The 24469-nt window shown below is 44.2% G+C and overlaps 1 pseudogene; it reads right to left on the reverse strand.

The window, feature by feature from the left end:
* LOC116877087 lies at positions 1-24245 on the reverse strand (annotated as a pseudogene).
* Positions 24246-24469: the final 224 nt, after the last annotated feature.

A 24469-nucleotide genomic window follows, 5' to 3' on the forward strand; every position in this document is an offset into this window, starting at 1 on the left:
TCATCTTTGTTGGCCAGTTCTTTTGTGGATCCATTTTTGTAAAATGTCACATGGGTGAGACGGAGACAACATACCCATGCTTTGCGGTCTGTGAATGAACTGAGCGACGGATGTGCAGTAACGAATCATTAGCAGAATTTGAGAGAAGCACCATGACTGATCACTGATCATCACTGATCATGAAGCACCTCTGTTACATAATGATATGTGGACCCAACATCTAGCAGGGGTGTTTGTAGTTCGGGTAGCAACTCGCAGTATATACCATGGAAGCTGACACTTGAACTGTGCTCAACTAGGGCGGCCTTTACCTACTTGTTGATATTGACAGACAGGCTTAAGCCTGACTGCTGAGTAATAGCCCATTGAAGTTACGTCAAGTAACGAATCTTAAAACACTTAAATGCAACATTAGTACACGCAGAGTACATGCGGAGATGGGTTTCAAATTTTCATTATTCGGCAGTCAGCTCTAAAATGTACCTTAGGATGACAGTTTTAGAAATACAGAAAGGACCTTTGGGGCACCTGGGTGACTCTGTCGGTTGGGCGTCCGACTCTTGGTTTCAGCTCAGGTCGTGATCTTGAGGTGGTGGGATGGAGCCCCGCATTGGGCTTACAGTGGTGGGGAGTCTGCATGAGATTTTCTCCCTCTCCCTCTGCCCCTCTCCTCGCTATCTCTCTCTCTCTAAGATAAATAAATAAAATCTTTTTTAGAAGAAATAGAGAAGATATCTTTAAAGATCCCATAATTTGATACCAGAAATTATCCAACATTATGGATGATTTCTCCTCCTTCGGTTTCACTTTGCTCCTATTGTCTCTTGAGGTCTCAGCAGCACTGAGAACCCCATTTGGCTGGAAGCCCAGGCAGGACAAGCATAGAAACATCCTGAACAGTCTTCATTGAGGCAGTCTCTGAGTCCATTCCACTGAAAATGAGGAGACCCTGGCGATCGCAGGCCTTGCTCTTCTCTGGTGTCACTTACCAGTCAGAACCAGTTGTTGCCTTTTTTAGTGAGCCTACTTTTTTTCTCTTTTTCCAGCTTCTGGAGCAAATTCAGTTTGCTTTCATGGGTTTGAAAATTGTAATGACCACAAAGCTTTAGCACTTCCTTCAGCTGAATCAGGTTTTCTTCTCTGCTATTCTTAGAATCAACATCCATACTGTCATTGATTATCTATGTACATGTTAGACAAACTTTCCAGCCAAGTACAAGCTGTCTTCCAAATTTTGCACTCAGAAAAGGGGCATCATTTAAGTCAATTACACAAAAAATTTGTTGGCTGTTTTTTTGTGTACGTTGAATGAGTCACAAAGACGACTTCTGCAAATCCTCACATCTGCCAGCATACTAGGTTTCCTGTCTTGCTCAGGAAAGTCTTCTTTTTCTCCTTTAAGCTGAGAGCCTGAAAACGTATTATAAGACAGTGATAAATAAAGCAATATAAGCAATGTAAGTTAAACATTTGCTCTACTTTGCAGTTAATTCCTATGAACATGCTTTCATGGTCAGGTAACTAGGCATGTGATTAAGTCCGGGTTCCACCACTCTGGACTTTGGGCAGATTACTCAGCTTCCCTGGGTCTCAGTTTCCTCATTATTAGGTTTAATACCCAATGCAGGTATTATAACTGGAAACTTGTACCTCTTAGTCCCCTTCACCTATTTTTGCACAAATTTCCAGTCATAAGTAAGTGACAGAGATGAAAAGTAGAGCATAGGGGATATAGTTAATAATATTGTAACAATGGTGTAGGGAGACAGATGGTAGCTACACTTACCTTGGTGAGGATTGCATAAGCCACAGAATGCTCCAGTCACTGTGTGTGCTCTGGAAACTAATTTAACATTGTATGTCAACATAATTCAATAATAAATTTTTTAATTAAAAATTTTTTAATTAAAAATCTCAGACACAATTTTTTAAGATGTATCTATTTGAGAGAGAGAAAGAGGAAAAATGTAGGGGGGCGGTGAGGAGGGATGGAAAGAGAGAGAGAGAGGAGGAGAGAAGCAGAGTCCCTGCTGAGCACAGAGCTCGATGCAGGGCTCGATCTCACTACCCTAAGATTATGACCTGAGCCAAAATCAAGAGTCAGGCACTTAATCTCCTGGTGCCACCCAGGCCCCCCAGAACAATTTTTTTTAAAGAGGGTATTCATTGTACCTAACTCAGGAAGGTTTTGTGAGGCTTAAATGTATAAGTTAATGCATAAAAGCTCTTAGCCTGAAGACCAGCATATAGCAAATACTCAATAAATAGCTATTGTATCAATTATTATTAGCAATACAAACAGACTACATTCCACGTGTTTGTTTTGCTGGTTTGACCCTCATTGATCCCTGGGAATCCCTACGTACACACAAAGCAAAATCTCACTCAACACAGGTGTGGTGTGAATGCTCTCCAAGACCAGTTCCCACTACCATGTCAAGTGTCTGCTCAAGGAACACAGTAGAGAGGAGGGGAGCCAAGTGTTCACAGGGGAGCTGGGCCAGCCGGGTTTCATCATGCCAGCTGCCTGGGAAATGCATTCAGACATGTGCCCCGTGCCTCAGCAGTCATTGCACAAGACACCAGGAACACACCCTCAGGGAGACACACGTAGTCACAAAGCAGGTATAGTGTGTCTGCCGGGACCCGCCACCCCTAAAACAGAGGGCAGTGAGAGGTGACAGACACAAAGATGACACTCAGAGGGCATGTGACAATCTCATTCCTGAGGGACTCTGGCAGGCCCTCTTCCCTCAGCCCCCTCCCCTCCAGCGAGCCCCAGGGACACCTGCCCCAGGGGAGACAGCTGAGGGTTGATGCGCCTCGCAGTGCTGACTAACTGTCAGAAATTGCTGCTCAGCCAGCACTTGGAATCGTCCTTCCAGGACTGGACATAGATTTGCCTGTAGCCTTTCTTCCACTCCAAACTCTGCCATCTGAGAGTGCTGTTAGCAAGAGAAAATGTAGAAGCTTCTCACCCACTGTGGAGCCCAGGAGCCCGTGTGGCTTATAACCACGTCGTTTAAGTCATTAACCGTCCCTAAAGGGATTCACACTCAGGGCATGATTTAAATTTGATTTTAGTTCCACTTAAAGATCTTCGATGACTGGCTCAGCCTTGCTCCCCTCCCAGCCTAGACTTCTCTCTCTGCCAGTTTGTAGCCCTCCCTACATGCCAACCACTGCTCAAGCATGGCCCGCAGACCTTCTTCTACCACTGTAGACAGCAGGTGACATTTCATTGAGCGAATGGAGCAACCAGCCAAGACTCGGGAAGGAGTTTTATTCTGACAGGATTTGAATGTGTAAAGTTACATGAGCCATTGCCCCCACGCTGCACTGAGATATCGCCTTTCAAAAGTAAGTTTGCAGAGAGAATGTAATGATAAAGGGGAAATGATCATAATCTAACATCAGGAAAGATGACTATACGGTGGGGAGAAAAGACCATAAGGAAAGATGTTTAAAATTAGTGCTTTTTCTGTAGTTAAGTTTATGCCTAGATATTTTATTGGTTTTGTGTGCAACAATTGTAAATGGGATTTTGTTTTGTGTTTTAGAGAGAGAGAAAGAATGCATACGTTGAGGTGGGGAGCTAGGGGCAGAGGGAGAGAGAGAATCTCAGGCAGACTCTGCACTGAGTACAGAGCCCAACATGGGTCTTGATCCTATGACCCTGAGAGCATGACCTGAGCCAAAATCAAGAGTCCAACACGCCTTTTTTCTTGATTCATTTTTTTAAGATTTTATGCATTTATTTGAGAGCGAGAGAGAGTGCACGGGAGAGAGCACAAGCAGGGGCAGCAGCAGAGGGAGAGGGAGAAGCAGGCTCCCGGCTAAGCAAAGAGCCTAATGCGGATCTCGATCCCAGGCCCCTGGGACCATGATCTGAGCTGAAGGCAGACACTTAAACTGAGCCACCCAGGCACCACCAGGTTTTCTTAATTTCACCCACTTTCTTAATTTTTACATGGCAGGATTATGACTCTCATTTTCTTCTTTATGCTTTTCTGCATTTTCTGTAGTGTTCTTTTTTATCTCATTTGCCCATTTCTCACCTAGATCAGAATTCAGCTTCTGGGGGCGCCTGGGTGGCTCAGTAGGTTGAAGCCTCTGCCTTTGGCTCGGGTCATGGTCTCAGGGTCCTGGGATCAAGCCCCACATCGGGCTCTCTGCTCAGCAGGGAGCCTGCTTCCTCCTCTCTCTCTGCCTGCCTCTCTGCCTACTTGTAATCTCTGTCTGTCAAATAAATAAATAAAATCTTAAAAAAAAAAAAGAAGAATTCAGCTTCTGTCCCTCAAAAGGCCCTGCTCCTGACTCCATCTCCCTGAATCTTCACCCCACCCCGCCCTCACTCCTAACCCCAAATGTCTCTATCTCCCAACTCTTCTTCCTATTATGTGTTCCTATAGGGCATACAGGCAGGAAACAATGGGATTTTTTTTTAATCATGTTCCCAGCTTCCCTTGAGAAATCAGAAGATCTATCAGACTGCTCCAGGATTCCCATGTGGCAACGACCCCTCAGTGCCACCTACAGTCATTCCGTTTCCAGTTCACATTCCCAGTACAGCCTCTTGCCCTACAATCGGAAGCTGAGTATTAGGTGTTTATCTTTCAATAGAACTATTTTTCTTTTTGCATTCCCATAAGAAAAAAGAACAGTCAACCAAGAGGTCCATCTGCTTCGGGGAAAAATTCTAGGGAGCACCCTTCTTCGTTAAATGAAGGCTATTCCTACATGTTTATTATGCAAACATGGGTCTGTTTCATTCATTTACATCACCTTCCTGACCTCTGACCTAGATGATGGTCAAGATGCCTTCCCCCAGCTTGGGTGTTCATGATTTCTGGACTTAATGGCACTCTCTGGCTTAAAAATGAAAGAGAAGCTCCCTGACCCACGCACCAGCTCCTGACCCTCATCTTCTCCCTCCAGCCAGTCTGCAGGCTCAACCTTGGAGAAATCAGAGAAACAAATGACACCTCTTGTGACCCCATTGCAGCAAATCAGGAAGGAGCTATTCCCCCTTCCCTGGGCTACATCCCACCTGCACCATACTTTGGGCTCCTAATAACTAAAGACCCGACTACAAGTGACCTAAATGAAGTCAGAAACAACCTCGCTGGCATAGAGGTGAACAAATCACACCACCACAGCAAGAAGGAATGGGGAGTGACTGGTAGGTGGATGACTCATGGAATTTTCCACATTACCTGCGCACACTCCAAGGCCCACCTCAAGTTCATCTGCCTGTCAAACCCCACCCCGGAAAGTCCCCCAACTCCTTTGAACCAAGATGGTTGATAGCCTGGATGTCTTCTTTGTAACTAATAACTCACAGCCTTATGGCATTTCTTGAATGTGTTTGGCACAGGGACAAGTCAATTCTCACAGAACATCATATGAATGAATGAATGAATGAACGAATGATTAATTGGATAGGAGGGGGATAGGACTGGAGGAAGCTGGCGGACTGATGCATTCACTCAGGAAAGGAAGAAAGGCCTTAGATTAACCAGGGATAATAAAGATGAAGAAGAAGATCACAGATCTTAGAGATTTGATAGGATCTAGCTACTGGGGAGACATGGGGGTGAGGGGCTGGAAGAAGCCGACAGTGCTTAGGTTTTCTACTTGGACTCGAAGTCGGTTCGTAGGAGAGGGAAGTCAGGGGCCCCTACAGCCTTGACAGCACCTGCCTCTTACTGCATTGTTCACTCCTGCTTTGGGCACAAGAGGATGCTCTCTCAGGAATAAGAGTCCAGTAATGAGATCAGAGTCAAGATTATGGCAGTGAAACAGAAACAGAGGACACACACAAGAAGGGCTGATGTTTGGGTTATAACATCACTGGAAACTCCCTGAATGCAAACCACTTGCTCAGGTCCTGTGGAGAGAGGGGACCTCTCAGCTGCTGGGCTGGGCGGCAGTCTTATTAACTCTGGTGCCAGAGTCAACATCCAGGCAAAGGACACAGCTCCATAAATGAGCCCTGAAAAGTACGGAGGCCACAGGCCACTGGCAAGGATGGAGGAACAGTTCCGGACAGTACAGTATAAAGAGCCCCAAACTTTTCATTAAATAGAATCAGGCTGACCTGACCACTGTATTTTATATTTCTCTAGCTTAAAAAAAAAAAAAAAGAAAGAAAGAAAGAAAGAAAGAAAGAAAAAAGGAACCCAGAGGTCCTGGGAAGATCACACACCACAATTTGAAGTGTAGGGGAGAACAGCATCAAAATCATCTCCCATTGAGTTGAAATGTCTCTGAGAATAGGAATGGAGACAAGGACTGGCCCTTATAATGAGAAAGAACTTCCTTAAACTGAAGAAAGCCCACCTGTGGAAATCCAGGTTGGCCCACGTTCTGGCAGAAAAGGTACATGTTACACATCAGCCACCCTTCTCAAAGACTCACCGCTCAGAAATTTAAGGCTTTTCTCCTTCTCACTGCCCCTTCAGGTGCCTTCTCTGGCCTAAACAATCTCTGAACATTTTGTTCTTCTAAACTCCCTCGTCTAATCAGGTTTGCTCATTTCTGTGGCTTGTTTCCTGTTTCTCTTTTTTTTTTAACTGAATTTTATTTTTATTGAAGTACAAGTAACGTCCAGTGGCAGATTCGTTTCAGGTGTACAACATGATTCAACAGCTCCGTGTGTGTGTTAGGACTCACCAAAGTAAGGATAGTCCCCGTGTGTCACCAAACAGCATTCCTGTGTTATCCACGGGGTTCCCTATGCTGGACTTTTCATCGCTGTGACTTCTTTATTATGTAACTGGAATTTTGTGCCTCTTAATCCCTTTTATCTATTTCACCCTCCTCCCCACCCCCAGCTCCCCTCTGACAACCACCAGTTCCCTTTAAGAGTCGGGGTTTTTTTTTGTCTCTTTTTCTCCTTGTTTGTTTTGTTTCTTAAATTCCACGTGTGAGTGAAATCACATGGTATTTGTCTTTCTCTTATTTCACTTAACATTATACCTTCTAGATCCATCCATGATGTCACAAACAGCAATATCTCATTATTTTTATGGCTGAGTAATATTCCTCTGGGGGTGTGTGTGTGTGTGTACGTATACCGCTTCTTCTTTATCCATTCATCTCTGATGGACGCGAGTTGCTTCCATATCTTGGCTGTTGTAAATAATGCTGCAATGAACATAGGGATGCAGATATCTTTTCAAATTAGTGTTTTCATTTTCGCTAGGCAAATACCTAGTAGTGGAATCGCTGGGTCATATGGTAATTCTATTTTCAATTTTTTGAGGAACCTCCATACTGTTTGCACTGTGGTTGCTCCAATTTGTATTCCCGCCAACAGTGAATGAGGATTCCTTTTTCTCCACATCCTCACCAATGCTTATTTCTTGTCTTTGTGACATTAGCCATTCTGACAGGTGTGAGGTTGTCTCTCGTGGTAGTTTGGGTTTGTATCTCCCTGATGATGAGAGATGCTGAGCATCGTTCATGCGTATGCTGGCCATTTGGTAGGTCTCCTTTGGCAAAATGTCTGTTCAGGTCTTCTACCCATTTTTTAGTCGGATTATTTGGGGGTGTTTTTGGTGTGGCGTATTTGTCTCCTGTTTCTCTTCTTTCACCTCCAAAATACTTCAGCAAGATGTCAGGAGCCCAAGCCATGCCCAACGCAGTGAAGAAATTGCCATGCATTTTTCTGCCATTCTGAATTCCTTTTCACTGAAAAACAGGCAAAAGATATAAGCAGGCATGTTACAGAAAAAGAAATATAACTGGCCAATAACATATGCCCAACCTTACTAATAGAGACATGCAGATAAAAGTAACAATACGGGAGGGTTCAGTCAGTAAGCATCAAACTCTTGATTTCAGCTCAGGTCTTGATTTCAGGGTCCAGTTCAAGACCTGCTTGGGCTCCACGCTGGGTGTAAAACTTACTTTAAAAAAAATGAAATAAAATAACAATATAGCATTTTTCACCTAACAATAAGAAAAGATAAATATCATACTGAATATTTGATGTTGATGAAGGATTCTTCAACTTCTATTGGTAGAAATATAATTTAGAATAGTCAAGTAATATCTGAAGACACGTAATCACTCTCAGCCATCTATTCCACTTTTGGGAATTTACCCTTCATCCTTGGTAGCACAAATGTGTAAAGATAGTTGAAAAGAGCTGTACTATTGTTTGTAGTAGGAAAAAAATGGAAACAATCGAAACATTCAGTAATAGATACTAGTTAAATAAATAATGGTACAGACATACAATGGAAGTCTATGCAGCCCTTAAAAAGAATGATCTAGGGATGCCTGGCTAGTTGGTTAAGCGTGGCTCAGTTGGTTAAGCGTCTGCCTTTGGCTCAGGTCATGATCCCTGGGTCCTGGGATCAAGCCCCGCATCAGGCTCCCTGCTCGGTGGAGAGCCTGCTTTTCCCTCTCCCTCTGCCTTCTGCTCTCCATGCTTATGCACTCTCTCTGTGTGTCAAATAAATGAATAAAATCTTTAAAAATAAATAACTAAAAAGAATGGTATAGATCCTAATGTTCGGAGTTGGAACAATGTCTAGGATGTTTTGTTAAATGAAAATGAACAAATTTCAGAAGTCTAAGTAAATAGGTTCATTTTTTTTTAACATTGACCATTAATTTTTTTTATTTCTTTTCAGCGTAACAGTATTCATTGTTTTTGCACCACACCCAGTGCTCCATGCAATACGTGCCCTCCCTAATACCCACCACCTTGTTCCCCTAACCTCCCACCCCCCGCCCCTTCAAGACCCTCAGGTTGTTTTTCAGAGTCCATAGTCTCTCATGGTTCACCTCCCCTTCCAATTTCCCTCAACTCCCTTCTCCTCTCCATCTCCCCTCCTCCATGTTATTTGTTATGCTCCACAAATAAGTGAAACCATACGATAATTGACTCTCTCTGCTTGACTTATTTCACTCAGCATAATCTCTTCCAGTCCCGTCCATGTTGCTACAAAAGTTGGGTATTCATCCTTTCTGATAGAGGCATAATACTCCATAGTGTATATGGACCATGTCTTTCTTATCCATTCGTCCGTTGAAGGGCATCTTGGTTCTTGCCACAGTTTGGCGACCGTAGCCATTGCTGTTATAAACATTGGGGTACAGATGGCCCTTCTTTTCACTACATCTGTATCTTTGGGGTAAATACCCAGTAGTGCAATTGCAGGTTCATTTTTAATAACTGTGTTTATATACATGCAGAGCTATAGGGATATGCATAGGAAAAATAAAAACACTATAAAACAGTGATTCTTAAAATGAGGTCCCTGTACCAGCAGCACCAGCATCATTAGGAAATTTATTAGAAACACAAATTCTCAGGCCCCACCCAGACCAGCTGAATGAGAATTTCTAGGGGTGAGGCCCAGCAATCTGGTTTACAAGCCCTCCAGGTTATCATGCTCCCTAAACTCTGAGAATCGCATTCTAGTGAGAGCATTTATCTGGAGGTAGAAAGAGAAGAGACCTAGCTGACAGCGGAAGTTCTACTTGTTTATCATTTCTGTGTTGTTGAAAAAATTAATCACATTAATGAAGAATGCTTTTCTAAGATGTACACATCTTAGGAGGTTTTGCTAACTTACCAGTTGAATCAACCTCACACTCTCTTGAAGAATATCCAGCGTGTAAGAATTCAGATTTGTGAAGCCAATAATGTAGGGAAATACTTCCAATACTGAATGGTTTCTGACATCACTGGAGTCAAGTGAAACACACGCGTGGGGAGTTGAACTTGGCTGTGTTGTGGGAGCTCAGGGTCTCTGAGCTTCGGTGGTCCCCTCTGTCGCCACAGATGACAACAGCCACCTTGTCCCCTCACAGGTCATGGGGAAAAGATGACACATGGAAAGCACACTACTAATTGTCATATCTTTAGCTCTGACGCACCTTAAAACACCAAAGTGTTCTCAGCAACTTGATCAACTCATTCCATTTTTCAGAAACATCATCACTGTATACAGCTGTCCGAAAATGACCCTCCCAGTAGCAAGACTCTGCCAGGGAACCTTGGCACAGGCCTGCCGAGGTCCCTTTTACTAGTGAAATGTGAGAAACCCTGATGAGCCAGGGAAGAGATACAAATGATTTCTTCCCACCCATTCCCAAGCCCTCCGCCCAGGCGCCTCAAACCTGTTTTGTGTTGTGTCTCTTTTATGGGCTGTGAAAGGCCTCCCTGGCTTTCTCACCTGCCTGTCCTCAGACAACAAAGCAGGCTTTTCTGTTCGCACAAAGTGCTTCTTGCTCTTTTGATGCATGAGAAAACGTGGAGCAGAAGAACAATAATGTGCTACTTCTTTTTGCTCCAATAAAAAAAAAAGAGTTATGACACAGAAGCCTGGGGCCAAAGCAGGCTCACAGTTGTGTGTTTTGACAAAGAAATCTTTTCTGGAAGCACAGTCCAAGGGTAGATGACAGTTAAGTGAGTCCATGCAGCATAGATCTTGGGGTTGGGAGGCTCCTGTCCTGGCATTAGGACTTTGTCTCTGGACCCAGTTAGGTGCTCAGAGTAGCAGGCAGGACCCTGGCCTTCCCAGGCCCAGGGAAGAGAATAGCAGAGGGCAGCTTGCAGGTGCACAGAATTGGAGGCCCTGGGTCTGGCCCCCCACTCCCAGCCCTGTCCCGCCAGCCCTTCCAGGGTCTCTGGCTACAGGGAAGATGTTGGGACAAACACAGGTGGATTCTCAGTTTTCCCCCCCTGAGACACTGACATGATGGGTTTTGGGAAGAGTCCAAGAATCAGCCTTTTTTTTTTTTTTCCTTTTAACTTCTCTGGGTGTTTCTGACAGGCAGCCAAATTTAAGAACATGTTTTAGAGCCATCTAAAACATTTTCCCTTCTGTGAAACTCTGACTGTCCTAGGCAAAACTGGTCTCACCACCCACCTTGGCCTTCTCCATTCTTCATGCAGGCCCCCTCTAAGGGAGACTGTACCAACGTGAAGCTGATTACTCCCTTACACATCTCTCTCACCTGCTAAAATGAGCAGGGGTCAGGTCAGCATGGTCTGACTCCAAGCTTTGCCCCTTGTGAGGATTATTTTGAAATCCCTAAATACGGTCATGTTCATTGCAGTTTGTCTCAATATGCTAAAAATGAACAAATGAAAACCCGAGGATGCCACCATCAGCCTTCGGGGTGGTTGTAACCCCCATTCTGCCCTCAAGGTGCCTCACATGTCGGGCATAAAGGGGCTAGTTTCCATTAAGTACAAGTGTTCTTAATCTCTTTCCTACTTTTTAGACTAGAAAATAAATATAAATGGAAGTTCTAGTATGTTCTTCCTGCTCCCCAATGGGCCCTCCTTAGGGATCTCACACCCTGCTTTGGAGAGCATTAGTTTAAAACACATCATGGATGCCTCACATATAGTAGGTGCTTAGTTAATGCAAATTCTCTTCTCTGGGGGGAACATGCTTGGCAAAAGACACTTGGGATATCATCCAGTCCTTACTTCTCTGGTGAATCTTGGAAGTTTATCTCTGTAGGGAGGGGACTCAGGGAAGAGCAGTGAAGGGGCCCATGTGAGAGGGGCACTTGAGGACTCTTGAGTCTGGCTTATGTGAGGCCAGACCCTGACAGCAAGGCATGAGAGTCACTGAGTCACTCTCCTGGGGTTCTCACCAAGGCCATGAGCAGAAATAGCTCACCCAGATAGTCTTGAATGCAGACCCTCCAGAAAAGAAGGGAAACTGAAAAGGGAGCCCAGGTGCCCAACCAGGCATTCTGGCCTGCCAAACAGCTGTCTTTGGCTGACACATCGGTCCCCGCAGACAGGAGCCTCCCTCAGACTGCCAGCAATACACAACATCCCTGACTCAAAAACGCAGTTCTCCTCTTTCCTAAGTGTCATCTTAACTACAAAGTAGATGGACACATTGCAGCCAAAGCCACCAGCTTCCACATCCCAAGGTGTGACCATGAATATTACATGTCTTGCCTGCTGCTTGTGGGACCTGGACAAACACCACAGGCCCCTTCCTCCTCCTTCGTCTTCCTCCCTAGGTAGGGGTTGGAAACAGACCTCGTGGCTCCTCTGAGGGGCAGCCTGACAAGGAGTCTCTGTGCCCACACAGGAACAGCTCTGTGTGGCTAGCCGCTGGCCTGTGGCCTTTGATAAAGCCACACAGGGAAAAGCTCTCTCAGGCAACAGGCCTGGCGAATGGAGCGTTTACTGGCCCTTAGCAGTCCTGTGATGGCAAGTCATGGCCCCTCCCTCCAGCCCACTTCAGAAACACAACTTAAATAACGGCTTTCATGTAAAGTTCTGAAGTGAGCCAAGGTTTGGGAAGCTCTGGGCTTTTAAGATGTGGCTTTCCTCCTGCTTTGAATGGTCTCCTTTGACTAACCCTAAACCAAGCTATCAATCAACAAAAATTTATTGAGCACTTACTATATTTCATTTCACTGCAACAAAGCTTTTTTAAACGTGCTCTCGTGTACCCAGCTATAAGCAAACTTCAAATAAAGAAAGACAAGGCAGAAAATAAAGGCACGGTCCTGGGGATGTCATAGACAGCATGGTGACTGTAGTTAACAGTATTGTAGTGTGTGTTTGAAAGCTGCTGAGAGAGTAGATCTTAAAAGCTTTCCTCACAAGAAGAAAAAATGTGCAATTGCGAGTGGTGACGGTGTTCACTGAGCTTATTCCAATAATCATCTCACAAGACACATATGTCAAATCATTACATTGTACACCTATGGTATATGTCAACTTGATCTCAATTTTTAAAATGAAAATTTTAATAAAATAAAATGTTTTTAGAAGAAAAGAGAGGCATGGGACTCCAGAGCTCAGAGAGACTATAGCTTAACTTTTGTTTTAGATGACAAAACAAGGATGCCTGGGTGGCTCTGTCAGTGAAGCATCTGACTCTTGATTTTGGCTCAGGTCATGATCTCAGGGTTGTGAGATCAAACCCCGAGTCGGGCGCCCTGCTCAGAGGGGAGTCTGCTTCTCTCCCTCTGCCTCTGCCCCTCCCCCCACTCACCTGTGCTCACTCACACACTCTCTCTCTCTCTCTCTCCCCCCCCTTAAATAAATAAATAAATCTTTTTTTAAAATGACAAAACAGAGGCACAAATAGTTCACTAACATGCTCAAAGGCTTCCAGCTGGTCCCAGTTAATAAACTGCATTAGAAGGTGAATCATGGACCCCTAGAGTGGGGATGGAAATCCTATATGTTTTATGCAGTCAGGCTCCAACTGCAATTTGCTGATTCCTAGATCCTTCCTCAAGAAATGCTGATGCAGGCGGTCTGGGAAAGGCCCAGAGATCTGCATTTCTAACAGCCCCTCCACAAAGGCACCCTCCCCACACCCGTAGCTCATTTGGATGTGGACAGCACTCTTTGAGACATGCTGGTCTAGTCCAAATTTCCAGGAAATGCAAATTGCCATTAGGAAATACACACTTGCTGAGAGGCCGGCATACTCTACTGCTGGATGGCTCTCAGCATTCAAGAATATTCCCTCCTATTACAGTGTTTCGAGGAGGGGCCTTCAGGTCCCATAAAGACACATGCTCAGGTGACTCTAGGTGATAAGATCACGTGCAGAAGGAAGAAGGGAGAACTTCCAAGACTGGACTGGGGACAGGACTATAGGAGTCCCCTGTGGGGAACTGAAACAAGAGCCAATTATCCTCAGGTGCAAGAAGTGTTCCCAGGGACCCGGCAGGAGGTCTGCCCTCAGAAGTGGGCATTGGTTCTTCCCAAGAGAGAAAATTTGGGTTAGCTTGTCATCCATGATGACTATGCATGTAATTTGTAAATAAGGATGCATTTACTAGAAGGATGCTGAAAATATTTTACTGATACAGATGAACAATTTTTAAAATTTTCGAGCAACAATGAAGGAAACGAATCCCTCTTTCACACGATACTTCTTAGTATTTGAAGACAATAGGCTGTCCTTCCTAAGTCATCTTTTTTTCTGAAGATGCATCTCCAGTTACTTCAGTGAGATCAGGCTAACCCTTCACCAGCCCTGGCTATGTTTGTTGTTTGCCATGAGCTGATACTTGCCTCAAGAACCAGGGCCATTCACCTCTATCACAGGTTCTTAAAGAAGCTCTGCCCGGGAACATGCCAGGAATGATCATTCTCTTTAATTCAAGTATTCATTCAAAATAGGTTTATTGAGTACCTTCTATGTGCAGTCACTGCTTAAGTACTGAAAAGAAGACAGAAAAATTTCCTGCTGTCTCCCATGAGCTCACATTCCAGTAGAGGAAACAGGCAAAAAACAACAAGTATATAATATAATGTTGTATACGACGTAAGTGCTCTGAGAAAAAAAAAAAATAAATAAAGCATGATCCGGGACTAAAAGGCCATGGGGATGGGTGGCCATCTTAGATCGGATGGTCAACGAAGGTCTCACTTGAAATTAATTCTTAAGATCTGAATGCAGTGAGGGAGAGATATGACACTATATGAGGCAAGTGTATTACGCATAGAAAAACAGCCCATGCAAAGACTCTAAGGAAGGAACTAGCTTGGTTTTGAAGAGAACAATGAGGCCAGTTGGTTAGAGGGCTGAAAGGGAAGGAGAGGAGAACAGATGGACTGCTCGAAGACACCAATAATGCTTAATGCGAGCAATAGCAGAGAGAGAGACAGTGAATCAGCCTCTAAAATCCTAGTGAAGAAGGGGGAATGACTGAAGGTGGGTCAGGGACTTTAAGAAAGAACAACGGCCTGTGAGTAGAGTCTGATGGCACATGCTTCACCGAAACTGCAGGGTTTGGGGGTAGGAAGAGGCAGAAACTGCCTGGCAGTGGCATGAGGAACAAGAGGGATCCCTACTCAGCCTCAGCGTCCTGGTTGGCCTCAAGAAACACGCGCAAAAAACAGTCCTCGGGAGATAGTCAGGTTTTCCTGAAGCAAGGTCAAGTTCCATTCAAAGCACAGGTTGAAATCACAAGCAGTTTTTCTGGTGACAGACCAAGAGTTCTAGAAGGCCTACTAGAAGGATTGGGGGTGGAGAGAAGGAGGAGATTGGTCAGATTGGGAATATACAAAGCCACCTTGCAGAGGTAGGTTTCCTGGGTGGTGATGCCCTGGGAGTCTCAGATTTCTGGAGGGACCTTCATAAGCTTGAGGGAAGGTGAATCTCCATCTCGAGACTGGTCTCTCATAGACATTGTAGTAGTGAAACGGGATTCCTGTGGGGAGGGTGGTCTTCCCACTTACCAGGAACACACCACTCTGTCAGCCTCCCTCAAATCACCTTATTCAATAACGCTCTTGCCCCAAGCTCCAGGTGGTCTCCTGGGGAGCTGGACTGAAGTGTGTGGGGATATGAGCCACCAGCTGTGAGCCTAAGGCCCCTGTCTTAAAACCAAATGGAAGCTGTCTCCCGGGCTGCTATTCCCAAGGCCCACACTTAAACTCAATCCTTTCCAGAGAGAAAGCAAGGGCTCAGAGGAAAGGTCGGAGTCAAACCAATCCACCTCAGGCTGTCCCAGCTTCCCTGGCTGGCAGAAGCTGCTGGAGCATCTTCTCACACGGCCCCACAAGAGAAGAACAAGCTTCCTCTCTCCAAAGAGAGGCCAGGCTTCAGCAAGAAGGTCTTGTGAGTTCTTTGCCCTGTGGCGGGGGGGGGGGGGGGGGGGGGGGGGTGGGAAGCCGAGGTAGGGGAGGGCATCTTGAGCATGCCCTAGAGTAGGAAAGAACTGCCTTTGGCTTGTGTACTTAAAGCCCTGAAGTGAAATGCAGTGTCCCAGTGCACAGGACATGAATTATGTCATAGCTGCACTGCCACTGTCCGTTCAGCCCAAGATCATGAGCTGTGTGTATCTCTGTGGCCAAGCTTAACGGTGTAAGAAGTAGCCCGTCTTGGGCGCCTGGGTGGCTCAATCAGTTAAGTAGCTGCCTTCATCTCAGGGCATGATTCTGGGGTTCTGGGATCGAGCCCCATGTCAGGCTCCCAGCTCAGTGGGGAGTCTGCTTCTCCCTCTTCCTCTGCCTCTACCCCTCTGCTCATGCTCACACTCTCTCTCTCTCAAATAAATAAATAAAATTTAAAGAAGAAGAAGAAGATGAAGAAGAAGAAGTATAGTAGTAGTAGTAGTAGTAGTGTCCCCTCTTGATTTTTAATAACTTGGTTTCTGATTCCATGCCCCCTTCCCAACAGCATGACAGAAAATGTAACTTGGTTATCTTTGATGTGTTCTCAGTGTGTTATGTCAGAGTTCCAGGATTCCAGCGCCACGGTATCACTGGGATAGGAGTGGAGGGACCCATTGGTCATCAGCTGTCTGTCCCCGCAGGTTCCCCTGCAAGGCTCACTGCCTCCTGTTCCTATGGCTCTCTGGATCCAGGGACTCCTGCTGAGACTGTGCCACAACAAGGGTAAGTGATCCTTCTTTGAGGATCCATGTGCATGGACTCCGGCCCTTCTCTGGAGTCCAGCTGGTCTCTACCTCTTCCACTCCCATCAGTCTGGAAAAATCTCTCGCTTGGGGGAAGATACCAATCTTCCATGACTCTGCCCTGAATTACCCTCCTCCCTCTGAGCTCCTCAGATTGAGTTCTCCAAAAAGACTAGGCTTTCTGAAAACTACTTGCTTAAGTGCAGAAATGGGGAAGGGAATACACAGGGTAAAAATAATCAGCGTCTAAAAATGTTATCCAGCTGCTATCCACTACGTTATACAGCTCACGTTCAACCTGATGTCACCACAATCCTTTATGTATTTTTCAAGTGTACCGCCGTGAAGTTATCCCCCACATCGTACTGATTGTTTCTTAATACACTGTGTGACTTAACCTCTCACCCTCTTGAACTGCCCCCTGTTAATTTCAGTCAATTATTATCAGGATGGACTTCAGGTTTGATTCTGTGACCTGACATAAGTACATGTGTAGTACATAAACCATCATTCTGTTCTTCTGCCTCCATCCAACATACGGGTTTTTCACATTTCATTGTTGTGGAAATCTAGAGATCATCTTACTATCAATGTCAATAGAAACTTAACCAGCTACCACGTAGAGAAATAAATTAGAATGCTGCTGTTATTTGCCATGCATATGAGAAATTACCCAATGCTTAGAAGTATTTGTTCATGTGAATCTTACTTCAGTTGAACATTTGCATTTTTAGTTTCATTCTCTCTTTTAACTTAGGTCTGTATCCCTAACTACCAATCAAAATACCTTTGAAAAACAACCACATCACAAAATCTTTGTCATATAGGACTTTTCCTGCCACATTTAAAGCAGCTCGATTAAATAGTTCCTCAGACTAGAAGGCCCAAAGCTAGGAGAGATTGGGGTGATCAGGTCATACCTGTTGGGAAGAATTACCCAGGAGATGCTGAATATCCACCAATCGAAAGACATTGTTAACTTCCAATAATATCAAGTCAGTGATCGGGAGGGAGACAAACCATAAGAGACTCTTAATCTCACAAAACAAACTGAGGGTGGTTGGGTTATGGGCGTTGGGGAGGGTATGTGCTACGGTGAGTGCTGTGAAGTGTGTAAACCTGGTGATTCACAGACCTGTACCCCTGGGGCCAATAATACATTATACATTAATAAAAAATTTTTTTAATTAAAAAAAATTAAATCAGTGAAACTGAGAGTTTAATTAAATGAGGCAGCTTAATAGGCAGGTCTTCTCTGCTGCCCCCCACACTTATCTTCTTCAACCTCAAGATCCAAGATCTCTGTAGTGAACAACCATCACCACAACCACCTCCAGGGTACATTGTGCTCAGCCTTAAACAATTATGGTGGCCTCCATCTCCCAACAGAGACTGGTTTCAGATGGGGCAGATGACCCCACTCTTGCAATGAAAAGGGGGGGAAAAAAAGCATGATTCTTCTCAGAAAATTCCTCCTTCCTAAGAAAAAGACTGAGAGACAGCCCCTTTCAGTCTGGACCTTATTGCGTCTGAAGGCACTGTTGGAAATATTTCACCCCCCCCTTGCCAGCAGCCTGAAGGGGGAGCCTTGATGACATTGTTGGGGGGCTGAATCAACAAGCCCTGGAGGGTGCTTGACCTCAGAACTTCCAAATAGTAAGATAATAAATTTCCTGCTTGCTTACGCAGGGGAGTGCGGAGTGGGAGGGAGCCTGCCACTGGGATTACCGTCCACGGAAGAAAGGGACCTCAAAGAATCATTAAATTCGGAATGTAATGTGCTATTTTGTTTGGGTTTTCAAAAAATCTGTTGTCAAATTAATTATGTGGCATCAATTCCTTTAAAATAATTTGTAAGTTTGGTTTTTTTAAAGATTTTCTTTATTTATTTGACAGAGAGAGAGAGACAGTGAGAGAGGGAACACAAGCAGGGGTAGAGAGAGAGGGAGAAGCAGGCTTCCCGCTGAGCAGGGAGCCCAATTCGGGGCTTGATCCCAGAACCCTGGGATCATGACCTGAGCGGAAGACAGATGCTTAATGACTGAGCCAACCAGGTGCCCCTTAAGTTTGTTTTGATACCAGTTGAAATGCACATGGAATTTTCTTGAAACTTGACCTCATGATTTGGAAGTTCAGCGGGAAGATAACAGAGATAAAATAGCAAAGAAATATTTGAAAATCCAATTCATTTAGTATTCACCTTATCAGATATTAAAATAGGCTACAAAAGTAAAAGATCGAACACCATGTGGTATGGTGGAGAAACAGACCAGCCAATCAGCCACGCAGGATAGAAAGTCCAGAAACGGGCCCAAGAACATACAAAAATTAGTCATGTGATTGTAAATCATCTCAAGTAAATGGTATGAGGCACTATAAACCTTCGGAGGAAGAGAGAAGAACTATACCCATACCTTCTACCATATATCAACATAAATCACAGGCAAAGATTTAGATGTAGAAAATGAATTTATGAAATAAAAAGTAAAGGTACTTTATCTTGGTGAACAATGAAGCTTTATTAACATACCAAGGCAAAGACCATAAAAAGAAAAAGACCAATTAAATATGACTAACATCTAAAATATTTAAATGCACCTGAGTGGCTCAGTGGGTTAAGCATCTGACTCTTGATTTCTGCTCAGATCATAATCTCTGGGACGCAGAATCAAGCCCCATACTGGGTTCCAGATTTTCTCCCTTTCTCTCCCCTTCTACTCCTGCCTCCTGCAACTCGTGTTCTCTCTCTCTCTCTCAAATAAATAATAAAATCTTTAAAATATTTAAAAATCTCAGGTGCCTGGGTGGCTCAGTCAGTTGAGCATCCAATTCTGTTTCAGCTTTAGTCGTGATCTCGCAGTTGTGGGATCAAGCCCCACATAGGGCTCTGTGCTCAGTGCGGAGCTGGCTTCTGATTCTCTCCCCCTCTCCCTCTCACTCGATCTCTCTCTCTCAAATAAGTAAATAAAATCTTCTAAAAAAATCAAATATTTAGGGGTGCATGGGTGGCTCAGATGGCTAAGCGTCTGCCTTCGGTTCGGGTCATGATCCTGGAGTCCTGGGATCGAATCCCACTGAGCAGGGAGCCCGCTTCTCCCTCGGCCTCTGTCTTGCTCTCTCTCTGTCTCTCCTGAATAAATAAATAAAATCTTTTAAATAAATAAATGAAATATTTCAAAATCTCTTCATGGGGGAAAACACCCTTAACTAAAATTAAAAGTTACATAACAGACCGGAGAAAATATTTTCAATATATATGGCAATATATATGCATATATATACATCTATATATATGCATATATATTTTTTTCAGTATATATGGCAATATATATGGTCCTTCTATAAAATGTTTAGACCAACCAATAAGAAAAAACTAGAAGGGGAGAAAAAATGTAATCAACAAAAGGAAAACATGCCAATGGTCAATAAACAACAAACATTCCACTTCATAAATAATGAGAGAGACTCACTCTAGAGCCATAAGCAGGATGGATATGCAGCGGGTGTTGCTGCTAGAGCTGTACTCTCTATTGGTGCAGCAAAATACCTCCAGACTGGTTAATGAGGAGCTTCTGCCCAGAGCTGCCATGTTCCCCCACCCCGCTGGCTGCCCTGACACCCTGCTTCACACCCCCATGGTTACCTAACTAAAGGGTAGATGTGGGACCTCCAGGTCCCTGCACCCTGCCATGGCTGACATCTGCTCGCTGATATCCCACCTCTGCTTCTGACATATTGCATAATGAAATTTGTAAATATATAGTAGTAATAGCAGCAGTTATACCGGATGTTGGTTGGAGTGTGGGGGAAATGAGCATTCCCCTACTCCACCTGAGGAAATGTAATTTGGCACAACCTTCTCAGAGGGCAATTTGGCACCAGAATAAAAGTCATAAAAATAGCTATTTCCTTTGACTCGGCAATTCCACTTCTAAGAATTTTCCTGAGGAAATAGTGTAGGGCGTATATGAAAATGTAACTGTAAAGTGAAGACCAACCCAAATGAAGATTAATCTCCAAAAATTGAAGAAATATATGTTAATATGACCGGGAGACATGGATTTTCCACCATCAAATTGTTGATTTTAGGCAGAAGGCCACCCATGGTGTGAGAGTGGGGAGCACAGAGCCTCTTACATGAGCTGCTAATAGAAATGGAAATGGACACAAGTTGCCTGAAGAGAGTAAGACGTTGTTTTAAATGCGTATTCAGCCATTCCTGTTCTAGAAAGTTATCCTGAGGAATTCAGGATGAATGCAGCAGAAATTTCCCCGATGAAGTTTTTCATCAACGTGCTTCTAATAATAATAATTTAAAAAGTGTTTCTCATAAATGAAAGCTGGATACTACATCAAAAGGGAATTCGTTGAAAAAATTGTAACACATGCATATTATGGCATTTTATGAAGTCATTAAAATTATGAGAGATAAGAATACTTAATGACATAGACAAAATGTGGCAGTTGAGGGCTCCTGGGTGGCTCAGAGGGTTAAGCCTCTACCTTCGGCTTAGGTCATGATCTCAGGTTCTTGGGATCGAGCCCCACATCGGGCTCTCTGCGCAGCGGGGAGCCTGCTTCCCCCTCTCTCTCTGCCAGTCTCTCTGCCTACTTGTGATCTCTGTCAAATAAATAAATTTTTTTTAAATGTGGCAGTTGTTTTACTAAATGAAAAAACAGCTTACAAAGTAAAATGTACTGTACAATCTTACTTTCATACAATGAATATTTACATGTATACAGATTTTTTAAATGAGATCATCATGTAAAGAACTTAGAATAATAACTGGCCTGTGGTAAGAATTCAATGAATTCAACAAATGGTAGCCATTATTTTTTAATCCTCACATTCACCCTACAAGGGAGATAGGATTACTACACCCATTTTACAGATGCAGAAACAGAGGGGTGAAGAGATTAAGTCCTTGCTCAAGGTCACACAGCTTGCAAGTGGTGGAGAATTAACCTAGGTGATATACTGAGAAGAATGACCGGAACACATTAACTACCTCATTATTTTATAAATATTATTGGAATCCTATTTTTTTTAAAGATTTTATTTATTGATTTGACAGAGAGAGATCACAAGTAGACAGAGAGTCAGGCAGAGAGAGAGAGAGGGAAGCAGGCTCCCTGCTGAGCAGAGAGCCCGATGCGGGACTCGATCCCAGGACCCTGAGATCATGACCTGAGCCGAAGGCAGCGGCTTAACCCACTGAGCCACCCAGGTGCCCTGGAATCCTATTTTTAAAAAAACACTACATATGTAACTGGGTATTATCTTTTTGTGGGAATTTATGAAAATATTTTTAACAAAAAGAACATCCCTACACTAGACCATGGAGAAAACTACCTATAACTCCTTTGTTTATTCCTTTTTTTTTTAAGATTTTATTTATTTATTTGACAGACAGAGATCACAAGTAGGCAGAGAGGCAGGCAGAGAGGTGGGAGAAGGTTCCCCGCCGAGCAGAGAGCCCGATGTGGGGCTCCATCCCAGAACCCTGGGATCATGACCTGAGCCAAAGGCAGAGGCTTTAACCCACTGAGTCACCCAGGTGCCCCGACTCTGGGTGTTTTCTAACAAGATAACCAGGAAGACTTGCTCCTCCTTCTTATTTATTTGAGAGACAGAGTGAGAATGAATATGAGTAGGAGGAAAGGTAGAGGGACAAGCAGACTCCTCACTGAGTGGCAAGCCCAACACAGGGCTCAGTCCTAGGCCCCTGAGATCATGACCTGAGCCAAAGTCAGATGCTGACTGAGCCACCCAGGCGCCTGTCTATTCCATTTCTTTTAAGATTGTTTGATTGATTGATTGATTGATTGATTGATTGAAGAGGGAGAGCATGAGTGCAAGTGAGGGGAGGGACAGAGGGAGAGGATCTCAAGCAGACTCTCCGCAGAGCTGAGCTGAACTTGGGGCTCCACTGAGATCATGAACTGAGTGGAAACCAAGATTCACCCAGGTGCCCCTCCTTTGTTTATTCCTGAGCCCTGTATCCTCTCTCTAAACTCTCCCTGCTGCCAAGGTGACCTTTATTTTTCAGTCTTCAGAATAGAACCTCGTAAGAATCATCTTTGAGAGTCCAGAGCTGGTACTGGCTGACTCCAACGGACGGGTCATCTTCTCATCCAGTACCTGCTGCCTGGCCCAGAGCCCAGGCTTGCTTTCCGGGGACAGTTAACTTTTCCCACAGGACCCAAGCTAAATGAAAACCTACCCACTGGTCTTTCTTTCTCCTCACTAATGCCTTGTTTGGAGCATTCTATGGGAACAGGATCTTAGAAGTTTCTCAGCCATCCAAAGTCTCTTTCATATTTAAAAAGCAAATATGAATGGTTTAGGGGTGGCTCAGTCGGTTGATTTCAGCTCAGGTCATGATCTCAGGGCCATGAGACCAAGCCCCAAGTGGGGCTCCATGTTCAGCACGCAGTCTGCTTGTCCCTCTCCCTCTGCTCCTCCCCCCACCTCACTTGCTCTCTCTCGCTCTCTTAAATACATAAATAAAATCTTCAAAAAAAAAAAAAAAACAATATGGGTGGTTTAAATAGAAAGTCAGGAACACTCAAATGGAATAAACCAAATTAGAATATTTAGGGAAGAAGCTTGTTCAACACAAACGAGTCTTTAATTTTTATAATCTAGTTCTTAAAAGTTGAAGATGAGAGAGAGACACTTGGAAACCTTGGATTTCTCAGACTGATGCTGACTTTTTCCAGGCCATGCCTTCAAGAGCAAAACCCTGCAGTCTTCAATTGGGGTGTGCGGGACTATAAGCTCAAGACACTGTGTCACCATCTCCCTCCCTGCAGCTAGAGCTGAGTGTTGCTAGCATATGGCTGCCCGGGGCCTTGCCTGAACGCAGAAAGAAATGACACCAAACTATGTGTATCAGCTACATGTTTATTTATACAGATCAGCAAATAATAAATACCCATCACATAACATAGTCCCTGGATCTCAGGCCATCGCAGCTTGAGATCACAATAATGGGATGAACCATTCCTACCTGGACAACCACTTAACGCTCCTTAGCTTCCTGTCTGATTGGAGGCAAGCCTGTCCTCTGCAGCACTCTCAGTAGTCACCTATCCCCCAGTGTCTCTCACTGTCCCTGAGGGGGCATCACTCCTATTCCTTTGAGTTCCTTGGTATCAACCATCCTGAGTAAAAAGGATTGTTGTCACTTTTTGATGATACTCAACTGTGTGGGGGCCTGTACCCCAACCTGTTGGAGCATTCATAGTGCCGAATTCCAGGGAAACACTCTCTTATCCTCCAGGTCAGACTCTGGGTGACCTTGGACTCTCATCTATGGCAGCTCTAACTAGAACACTCTTGAGTTCACTTGATCTTCCTGTTTGAGGGCTTTATTCCCAGGGGTCTAGCCTTTGACTCTCCCCCTTAGGTGAGATTCATTAGGCCTTCATGGTAGACTAGTTCTTCCAGCCTTAAAATTATACTTACCTTCAAATTCTCTGTGCCTATCAAGCATAGGTCCTGATTTAGGAAGACTTGCTATTCAACACATCCTAAACAATGTCAATTAGTTTGGGGCCATATATTGGTTTCCAGAACCTCCTGGACATGACTCATTATCCCATTTAGCTGAACCCAAGCATCAGTCTCTCTTGAGACTACTTAGGTCTGCCAGATCAAGTAGATTTGTTCAGCATTTTTACCTTTAGGAATTCACTATCCCTCTATACTGCTTGCTTATTTTTTTCCAGTATTGTTATGGAGGTGACATGGAAAACTTCCTTGTCACTAGTATCTGATTTTTGATGATATTGGTTTCATTGCAGCAATGCTTAAGTTGTAGAATAAGGGGGTTGGGCTTACCGTGTTTAAAGGAATGCTGATGAAAGAGACATCCCTTACTGTCTTGATGATCACAGCTTTGTAACATAGCTTGATGTCTGGAATTGTGATGCCACCAGCTCTGGTTTTCTTTTTCAACATTCCTCTAGCACAAACACAGACACATAGATCAATGGAACAGAATAGGGAACTCAGAAATGGACCCTCAACTCTATGGCCAACTAGTCTTCAACAAAGCAGGAAAGAATATCCAGTGGT

Source organism: Lontra canadensis, unplaced genomic scaffold, assembly GCF_010015895.1.
Source record: "Lontra canadensis isolate GAN:19392208 unplaced genomic scaffold, GSC_riverotter_1.0 scaffold50, whole genome shotgun sequence".
NCBI lineage: Eukaryota > Metazoa > Chordata > Mammalia > Carnivora > Mustelidae > Lontra > Lontra canadensis.